Source organism: Anomaloglossus baeobatrachus, chromosome 5 (genome assembly GCF_048569485.1).
Source record: "Anomaloglossus baeobatrachus isolate aAnoBae1 chromosome 5, aAnoBae1.hap1, whole genome shotgun sequence".
Taxonomy (NCBI): domain Eukaryota; kingdom Metazoa; phylum Chordata; class Amphibia; order Anura; family Aromobatidae; genus Anomaloglossus; species Anomaloglossus baeobatrachus.
The window spans coordinates 297,987,234-297,997,828 of NC_134357.1; positions in this window are offsets into that span (position 1 = coordinate 297,987,234).

Below are 10,595 nucleotides of genomic sequence, written 5' to 3' on the forward strand. Positions count from 1 at the left end.
CAGTGCGGTAGTCTGTAGGCCCTTCCCCCTTGCGCCTTTAGTGTGGGATCCCCGTGGCCTGAAGCTACTTGGGGACCCGGTTCTTGTAATTCAGCTCCCGTCCCTTGTGCAGGTGGTGCAGATCTGCCATGGGGCCAGACTGTAATCACGACTCCGGACCCTATGTGCCACTATGCTCCGTGATAAGTGGTGGCCAGGGAGACGTGGAATCCCCCTGTCCGGCAGATTCTGGTGGTCCAACGTAGTGTATGTTCCACCCTAGGGATCTGCATCCTGCTCAGCGCTGGTTCCGAGGGAGCAATGAAGCTCTTCCCTCAGTAACCGTTTTGTTCTCCTTTGTCCTACAGGAGCTACTGGTGATCAGCTCCTGTCCTGTTCCCTCCTGGAACTCGGCTCCCCTCTCTCTGTGTGTGGCTCTTTCTGCCTCACCTGGTGGCTGCTCCTCCCCTGGGTCCCTGTCGCTAGTGGGTGGAAGCGCCAGTGTTTGGATAGCAACCTTAAGACCCGAGCTTAGCCCGTTCCCCAGTGGGGAGGGCAACCTACGGTGTGTATTGAATGAAATGTGTGTGATACCTGCACCGACCTCCTCCGGACCCGGGATAAGTACCGCACCTTAAGTGAGGTGCAGTACCCTGTGGAGACTGAAGCCTCAGTGGCGCCACCGTGGTACCGTGGCAGTCAATGCCTACAGAATCAGGATCCGCATCTGGATTTGTGGACATCTAGTGCAGAGTTTTGCTGTACATAATAAGTGTATATGCTCCTGTAAGTATATTAGTTACTTGGAAATGTACAATAGTTTATGACACAAATACAATGTCAGAACCTGAAACAATTAGTAAAAAACATTTTGGTGGATTATACTCGTAGCTAAATAAAACTGAGGCATACATGCCATGTGAAAAGGAAAAGTAATCCACAGAAGTAAATAGGTTGTCCCACCTATGTAATCCTCTATATTTTGCATCCCTGTTAGTGCATACAGCTATTATAAAAGGGATACTATGTTTGGAACTATGGAGAAGAAATCTGCTAGCCCTCACACTGATGGATCTAGCCTATCTATATATAGACTGCTGAGACCCACAACCAAACCAACCCCCAATGCCCGAACAAAACACACGTTTGTAATAAAACAAGTAAACTTTATTGGAGAGATAATCAAGTGCAAACGTATAAAAAACTCTCATCTTTTGCTGGGTTGGGGTCGGTCACAGCTTTTACATTAATTTGTGCAAATATCAAAAACCCAACTTATACTGCTGTCAAGACGAGGCGTAATGCCAGGCCGGTCACCCGGCGCAATCAGCCTGTGCTTGACACCACCATTCCAGAACTGACCGCCACGGAGGAGCAAAGTCCCTAGACAGCGCTCCGACCCCCACCCATTAAAAGAAGTGCCTGCTCAATGCCCTCTTGAAGGCCTGATAAAAAAATATCGATGCCAATGTCTGACAAATGGACGCCATCCGGCAACATGAGGCTGGAGTTGTCCCCTTCCAGCTGCCTATGTCTGACGACTACACCACCCTTAAAGCGGCTGAAACGGGACATACTCGCGTTCAAAGTACGGCGTGACCGCTCCACTGCTGCTGCGTCGCGAGCCCCCTGCCATGCAACGCGGGGAATTACTTCTGACCAAATGAGAACCAGCTCGGGAAAGAAACCGTGGAATTTATCCACGTCAGACCTCATAGTAGTCAGGAGCTCTGCAAGCCGGGAGGAACAAAGATCATTGCCCCCGGCGTGTATAAGAAGAATCACCGGGGACACCGCAACTTGAGCGATGCCGACTACCTCCGGGAGAACCTGCGGCCACATCAGGCCTCTGATGCCCCTCCAATGCACGTCGAGGCCACGAAAGCCGAGATGCCTTCCACCCGGGCGATACGCCGCTCTCTGGCCAGCCCAAAAAATATATGAGTTGCCCAACAGCCACACCGCCGGCCGTGCACCGCCTATGGAAAGAAACAGAATTAGTAAAGCAATAAATCAGGTCGAACGTAGCGCGCAAAGCAAGAAGAACGCCATCTACCAATGCGCTGAATCTCGGAATTGGACAAACCAGCTCTCGCGGCCTCGGTAGCCGCACCTATCCGAAAGGAGTGTGTACCAAAATCAGTAGGCTTCAAGCCAAACGATCGCAGGCATTTACGAAAGAGGGCCAAAAACTGGAACTTTGTGAGTGGTGAACCATCCTCGTGAGATAAGAAGGACACACCAAAGCAACGCACAGCTAGATAGTTGTTTACCAAAACAATGGGGCAGACAGGGCCAGGGATAGCGAATAAGGGGATCCAAGAGCCCCTGCCAGATGGGTCCGTTTTGGACTTACGGATGCGGATACGCAAGCCCCATTGCAAACTGTAACATCATTGTGCCGGAGGCCACCGGGACGGTGCTTCGACAAGGACAAAAGCTCACCAATTCGCAAAGCACCAAAAAAGGCCAATTCAAAGGAAACCGCGAAAAGGGCGGATTCAAAGGGGGATGTGCAAAAATTATGGACGGCCCCAATGAGGCGAGCCAACAGTGCAAAAGAGATGGGCCGTCTATGCTCCTGGCGGGGATTCAACCGACACCAACCACGAACGGCCCGACTGATAATAAAAGATTTTGTGACGTCCGACCAACCGCGAAGCTTGAAATGGAAGGCGATACCAGTTAAACGATTCCGGGCCACGGACCCAGAAAAACCAGAATCACGCAAATGTATCAAGTACCGAACTGTAGCTGCCAAACGGGCAGGTTCTGAACTGTCAATCGGGGGGGGCCCCGCGAAATTCAGCCATTCCGACCATGCCTTACCATAAGCTTGCCACGTCGCAGGAGCCACGGAAGCTCTCACCAACGGAATCAGTTGCTGAGAAGGAGGTTCCACATACTGACAGGGCAGGGCAAGCTGTCCGGCTGAGCATGGGGGCAAAGCTCTCGGAATTTCTGTAAATGAAAACGAGAAAGAGCATCAGCAGCGGAATTGCGAAAACCAGGGACATGACGGGCACGAAACCAGATGTTAAGTTCCAAACATCTAAGGACTAATGACCTGAGTAATTTTATGACCGGGGGGGACGAGGAAGACAAATGATTAATTGCATGAACTACACTCATATTGTCGGTCCAAAACAAAATGCGCTTATTCCGTAGAACAGTTCCCCAAATAGCGACAGCCGCCACTATGGGAAAAAAGCTCAAGCAAGGTTAAGTTGGAAACCCAGCCTAAGGCATGCCAGGAATCTGGCCATCGTTCAGCACACCACTGGTCATCAAAAATCACTCCAAAACCAAGTGACCCAGAGGAATCAGAGAAAAGGGATAGCTCCTCATTAGTTTTTCCTCCTCCTGAAAGCATGTATGACCGTTGTACTGAGAGATAAACTCAGTCCAAACAATCAAATCAGCGCGCAGCGGTGCCGAGATCCGAATCCGGTGGTGGGGGAGCCTTACACCCCTGGTTGCGAGGGCCAGGCGACGAGAAAAAATACGTCCCATAGGCATGACACGGCATGCAAACACCAGGAGGCCCAGTAAAGATTGCATTTGGCGTAAAGTAACGCTACGAACTGAACGAAAACCCATGAGCAATGAAAGTAATGCAGAAACTTTGTCAGATGGGAGGCGAAAAATCATGGCCTCAGAATCGATTTCAATCCCCAAAAAGGATAGCGTTGAAACCGGACCAACTGTTTTTCCTTGTGATAAGGGAACGCCAAATTTTTCCATGAGCCGGCAGAAATTGTCCAACAAAAATTGACATTGTGAGGAATCACCTGGTCCTACAAAAAGAAAATCGTCCAAGTAGTGAGTGATGGAATGGGAGCCCGACTCCCATCTCACCACCCACTCCAAAAATGAACTGAAAAGTTCGAAATAATAGCAGGAAATCGAACAACCCATGGGCAGGCACATGTCGTAATAATAAGAGCCATCAACGAACCAGCCCAGTAAATGGTGACAGTCGGGGTGAACGGGGAGAAGGCGAAAGGCCGACTCAATGTCAGATTTTGCCATCAACGCGCCCCTTCCGGCCTGTCGAACTAGCGAAACCGCTCTATCAAAAGACACGTAAGTCACGGTGGCATCTGCTTCAGATATGCCATCATTTACTGATGATCCTTTAGGGTAGGACAAATGTTGAATCAGGCGAAATTTGCCCGGTTCCTTTTTGGGAACAACACCCAAAGGAAAAACCCGTAAGTTGAAAAATGGAGGTAAAGAAAATGGGCCTCGAATCCTGCCTGCTGACAATTCGCTTTCCAATTTCTGTAGCAACACATGATGAAACTCAGTAGCCGATTTCAGGTTCTGAGCAAACGAGGGGTCCCTACAAAAATTAAAAGGGATGAAAAAACCGAAAGTAAAACCAAAACGCAGCTGGGCCGCCGCCTCTTTATTGGGGTACTGGTCGAGCCACGGCCCCATCGCGAGGACGCTCACTGGCGTCCTTATCCGGCATGCTGGATGTTTTTGCAGGCAATTTTGCGGATGGACGGGTACACTTGGCTGCGGTATGAGGTCCACCGCAGGCGGAGCACTCGTGCTTGAATTTACAAAGGCCAAAGAAACGACAGTGGCCTTCATTAAATGACCAGCACGTGCCGGGTCTACGAACGGCCACTGAGCCGGAGCCGGCGGTGTTGCTAGGGGCCGCTGAATGAAAGGGCTGATAAGCCTTCTGGGCCAGCATCAGGCGCAGCCATGTGTCCGTGGCTTTGACCCCCCAGCCTAGCTGGGGTTGGAGGGCTAAACGACGCCGAAAATCTTCGTCGTAACGCCACCAGGCAGATCCCCTGTGCGATTTGTAAGAATTGTATATGGTGTCAAGATAAATGAACATCTCGGAACAGCGCTCGGGGTGCTTCTGACCCATTACGCATCCCATGACACAAAATGCTTGCAGCCAGTTGTTCATAGATCTGGCTACTTTTGGCCTCCTTTCAAAAGGACGATCCGCCGATCGCCGCTCTTTATCAACTGTATGTTGATCGGTGGAAACCAAGGACCATATATCAATATAGTCATTGCCCCATATTTTTTGAACAGTCTCCTCGCTCAAGTGGGATCCCAAAGGGGTAACGCCACAGAAAAAAGCGTCTCTGTGAATATCCGCGCGTGGAGGGGGGGGGGGGAGGAGGGAGGGGGGTGGGTCAGGTTGGTTTGAAATTTTAGCACTAAATGAAGGGTTAACTAGTATTTTTCCCCCCGCCGCAGGCTGCAAATTTGCCAAAAGTGCTTTAAGAGCTGCTGGCATACCCGCACTATCCCCCCATGCCCCAGAGTAGTGGTACTCACCAGCATCCTGAATAGGGGCGACATAAGGCTCCAGTGGTGGATCAACGAATTCCACGGGCTGCGAACGCGCTGTGGGAGGAACCGACTCCCTCTGCGGGTGATGGTGACGTCGGCGATGATGATGAGGCACGACGGAGGCGTCTGAAGAAACTGATGAGGCGGAAGGAGAGCGCCACCTCGATGAGCGAGAGCGGCGGCTCCTCCGAGAGGACCTGGAACGGCGGGAATGGCTATGTGCTCCATGCGACCTAGCAGGGCGCTCGTATCGCTCGGGGGTGTGCGATGACGCAGATGAATGTGTTGCTGAGCGTTCGCGGCGGCCGCGGCGGCTACGACCGCGGGCCAGAGCTTCAGCATTCATCTGTTCCAAAGCAATCATGGGGGCCTGTGAAGTGTGGACTAGTGGGAACAGATCAGATGGGGGGTGGGCAGACGCAGCTGGCTGCGCACCCGCAGATCCCTGCATAATGGGTGGCAAGACCAGCATCTGGGGGTTAATGTGTGCTGAAGGGCTTATTACTGCCCCAGCACATAAAGCAGGTAGGCTGGACACAATGTTTTCCTGTGCTGTTTGTGAAGGCTGGGTGGGAGGGGGAGTGGGCAGTGGAGGCACAGCGTCTGCAGTCTCCTCTATGGATGAGGAGCTGCAGCTGTGATGTCCTCCCATAGTTGGTGGCAAGTGGAATAGTGGTGGTTCAGGGTGGCAGGGGTTACCAGCTGCCGACCGCGGGTCCGCGTTACCGGAGGGACAGAGTCGGCGTGCGGCAGCCGCGGTCGGGAGCTGGGAGGAAGTGGGCGGAGCTTGCCGCGAGGCGCGCGCACGAGTGCGCATGCCCCGTGACGTCATCGTGGAAGGACTCAGGCGCTCCGGCGGGCGTGTACGCCGAGCGGATCGCCTGCCGCCAGAGATTTCCGCCCGAGCCTCAGGAGGGAGAGGACGCATCTCGGCTAGGATGGAGGTAAGCCATGCGTCCCCTTCCCTCCCGATCCTGTCCCTGATTGCTGCAGCGAGCGCGTCGGCCATCTCTCACCAGAGGCTGCTGTGTCCGGGGTACCAGCAGCACAGCAGCTTCCAGGTCTCACGGATGAGGAGAGACCGAACCCGGAAACAAGGGGGATTTTATATGGGAAAATGGAGGAGGAGAAACACTGGGATTGGACACGGACAAGGGGGCGGACGGTTCGGGCATGGGAAGGAAGAATTAACTCCTTCAGACCGGGCTCAGCAGTCAGGGTGCATCCAGCTAATATTACTGATATGCCCCGCAAACTGGATGGCTATTCATTTCAATGGTTTCATGTAATACAACATCTTAGCTTGCAACCTTCCCATGCCACTATGGAGCCAGGATTGTGTGTAATGATACAACCCCTGTGTACCTACCACAAGGTTTAAAATCACAAAACCACCAGCATGTCTTTAGGCACCTACTATGTAACACTATATCTGTATTACCGTACTGTGCAGTAGGTGTTTTTTTTACCAACCATCCAACTGGATATAGGTCTCATATATCTTCCCTTACAGCTATCTAGCTATCTCAAAATAAACAAATATCACCTGCCTGACTACTAATAGGCTCCATGTACCTAACTGTGCTTTAAAGGCATAAAGGTTATCTCTACCCATTCCCTACTGAACACATGTACCTACCTAGCTAAATTTGTTTGAATGAGTTTGAAGGAGTATTGTGCTTCTAGAGACCACCACTCTAGATAGCCTTAGGGTATGTGCGCACGTTGCTTTTTACTTGCTTTTTACCTGCTTTTTTGCTGCTTTTTCTTCTGCGCTGTTTAATGCCAAAATGGATGTGTTCTTCTATTCAAGCAAAGTCTATGGGAATTTGGGTTTCTTGTTCACACTATGTTGTTCAAAATGCTGCCTTTTTGTGGCAGAACTTTGGTCATAACACAGGTGCAGGGAAAGTCAGTCACCGCCAACCTACCGGGAGAAAAAACACCGCAGCCGTCTGTGGGACCCGTCCATCCAGCCGTTTGTTTTACCGGAGACTTTGCATTCGTCATTGGCTGAGTGAGTACCACTGTGCCGTGCGGCACCGCGCTGCCCCCGCGACCCTGCACCTCACCAGGTCCCGTAACCCATCTGCCACATTCCTCCCTCACCGGGCCCCGGGACAACCAACCCCCCTACCCACGGAGGGGAACAACAACATCTAAGCTGCTCCCCGTCATCGCTCCCGGGATCCCCGTACAGAACAGCGGTGGTGTCACAACCTCACCACAACCGTGGGAGGCGTCACGGACAATAAATCCCCAAAACCATTCCCCTTTTCACTCACGGGTGAGGAGCGCTGCTCGAGTCCCCGGATCCGGCCCACCGCTCGAGCCACCGAGCAGCAAGTGAAGCAGCAGCAGTGCCGGACCCGAGCGTGGTGAGCGCAGCGTCCTCCTTCCCGCCCGCGACAACTATCCCCCACAGACCCCCTACTATTCTACATCATTTGCCTGGAATGAAGACCATTCTAGCAAAGTTAGTTGTGAGTCTATTCAGTATCCAGAGGAGACAACACTCTTGGGGCCATTAGGCTTCACTAGCAGTGCTCCCATAAGGTCCCACAGAGGAAAAAGTGAATTTTGATAAGACTACATGGCTGCAAGGAGTAATATCCTCACCTGTGTGTTACTCTATGGAGGAATGGAGTGGCCCAGAGGAGAACAGGAGACTCCTTCTGTGTGTCCCTTTGCAGTGGTATGTCACTTACCCCCTAAACATGATCAAGTACTTGACACAACAATTGTTTCACTATGAACAGAGTTTCACTATGTACAGACAAAGGAAGCATCTCATCATTTATTTTACAAACTACCAGGTATATTATTATACTAGCTGTACTATACCCGGCGTTGCCCGGGATAGTAATCAAGTGTCTCTCTGTCTGTCTCCCTCCCTGTCTGTCTGTCTGTTTCCCTCTCTGTCTGTTTCCCTTTCTGTCTCTATCTGCTTCTCTCTCTCTCTCTGTTTGTCTGTGTGTTTCTGTCTCTGTGTGCCTCTATCTGTGTGTCTCTTTCTCTGTGTCTGTGTGTCTATGTCTCTGTGTGTGTGTCTGTCTCTGTGTGTTTCTGTCTCAGTGTGTCTGTGTGTGTCTCTGCGTGTCTCTCCCTGTGTGTCTATGTCTCTGTGTGTCTGTCTCTGTGTGCCTGTGTGTGTGTCTCTGTGAGTTTTTGTCTCTGTGTGCTGTCTCTGCGTGACTGTGTATGTCTCTGTCTGTGTATGTCTTTGTGTGTGTGTCTGTCTGTCTCTGTGTGTCCTTGTGTCTGTCTGTGTGCCTTTGTCTCTATATCTATCTCTATGTGTGTCTCTGTGTCTGTCTCTCTGTTTTTGTCTATGTGTGTCTGTCTATGTGTCTCTGAATCTCTGTCTCTATGTCTGTCTCTGTATGTCTGTGAGTCTCTGTCTCTGTGTGTCTCTGTCTCTGTGTGTGTCTGTCTCTGTGTGTGTGTCTCTCTGTGTGTGTCTGTCTCTGTGTGTCTCTGGCTCTGTATCAGTCTCTGTGTCTCTCTGTATCAGTCGCTGTGTCTCTATGTGTTTGTGTGGGTCTGTGTGTGTGTCTCTGTGTGTCTCTATGTTTATGTGTCTTTCTCTGTGTGTCTCTGTCTCTCTGTGGCTATGTGTGCCTGTGTGTGTGTGTGTGTGTGTGTGTGTGTGTGTGTGTCTTTGTGTGTGTGTCTCTGTGCTCTCTGTGTGTTTCTGTTTGCCTCTGTCTCTGTGTGTGTGTCTCTGTCTGTGTGTGTCTGTCTCTATCAGTCTTTGTGTGTCTCTATATTAGTTTATGTGTGTCTCTGTCTTTCTCTGCCTGTGTCTTTGTGTGTGTCTCTGTGTGTCTCTATGTTTATGTGTCTTTCTCTGTGTGTCTCTGTCTCTCTGTGGCTCTGTGTGTCTGTGTGTGTGTGTGTGTGTGTGTCTGTGTGTCTTTGTGTGTGTGTCTCTGTGCTTCTCTGTGTGTTTCTGTTTGCCTCTGTCTCTGTGTGTGTCTCTATCTGTGTGTGTCTGTCTCTATCAGTCTTTGTGTGTCTCTATATTAGTTTATGTGTGTCTCTGTCTCTATGCTTCTCTGCCTGTGTCTTTGTGTGTGTCTCTGTGTGTCTGTGTGTGTGTCTCTGTGTGTGTGTGTGTGTGTGTGTGTGTGTATGTGTGCGTGTGTGTGTCTCTGTCTCTGTGTGTATCTGTTTGGGTCTGTCTCTAACGATATCATATTACCTCACGCATAAGTTGTCTTATACTAAGAATGTCCTTCGTTGCCTATAGCAACCAATCAGAGCTCCTATTATTGACCTGTAGCTTCCAGCTCCATTTATTTTAATGTAAGCAGGTTTTTTGGTGAATAACTGTAAAACTTGGAGTTAAATTTTACCCTCAAAACATAGTCTATGATGTTTTCTGAGTCAAGTGAGGCGTCTGTGCAAAATTTTGTGATTGTAAATGCGATGGTGCAAATTCCTGTAGTGGACATACATACAGTCATATGAAAAAGTTTGGGCACCGCTATTAATGTTAACCTTTTTTCTTTATAACAATTTGGGGTTTTACAACAGCTATTTCAGTTTCATATATCTAATAACTGATGGACTGAGTAATATTTCTGGATTGAAATTAGGTTTATTGTACTAACAGAAAATGTGCAATCCGCATTTAAACAAAATTTGACCGGTGCAAAAGTATGGGCACCTCAACATAAAAGTGACATTAATATTTTGTAGATCCTCCTTTTGCAAAAATCACAGCCTCTAGTCGCTTCCTGTAGCTTTTAATGAGTTCCTGGATCCTGGATGAAGCTATATTTGACCATTCTTGTTTACAAAACAATTCCAGTTCAGTTAAGTTTGATGGTCACCGAGCAGGGACAGCATGCCTCAAATCATCCCACAGATTTTCAATGATATTCAGGTCTGGGGACTGGGATGGCCATTCCAGAACATTGTAATTGTTCCTCTGCATGAATGCCTGAGTAGATTTGGAGCGGTGTTTTGGATCATTGTCTTGCTGAAATATCCATCCCCTGCGTAACTTCAACTTCGTCATTGTCAAGAATCTGCTGATACTGAGTTGAATCCATGTGACCCTCAACTTTAACAAGATTCCCATTGCCGGCATTGGCCATACAGCCCCAAAGCATGATGGAACCTCCACCAAATTTTACTGTGGGTAGCAAGTGCTTTTCTTGGAATGCCGTGTTTTTTTGCCTCCATGCATAACGCCTTTTTGTATGACCAAACAACTCAATCTTTGTTTTATCAGACCACAGGAACTTCTTCCAAAATGTAACTGGCTTGTCCAAATGTGC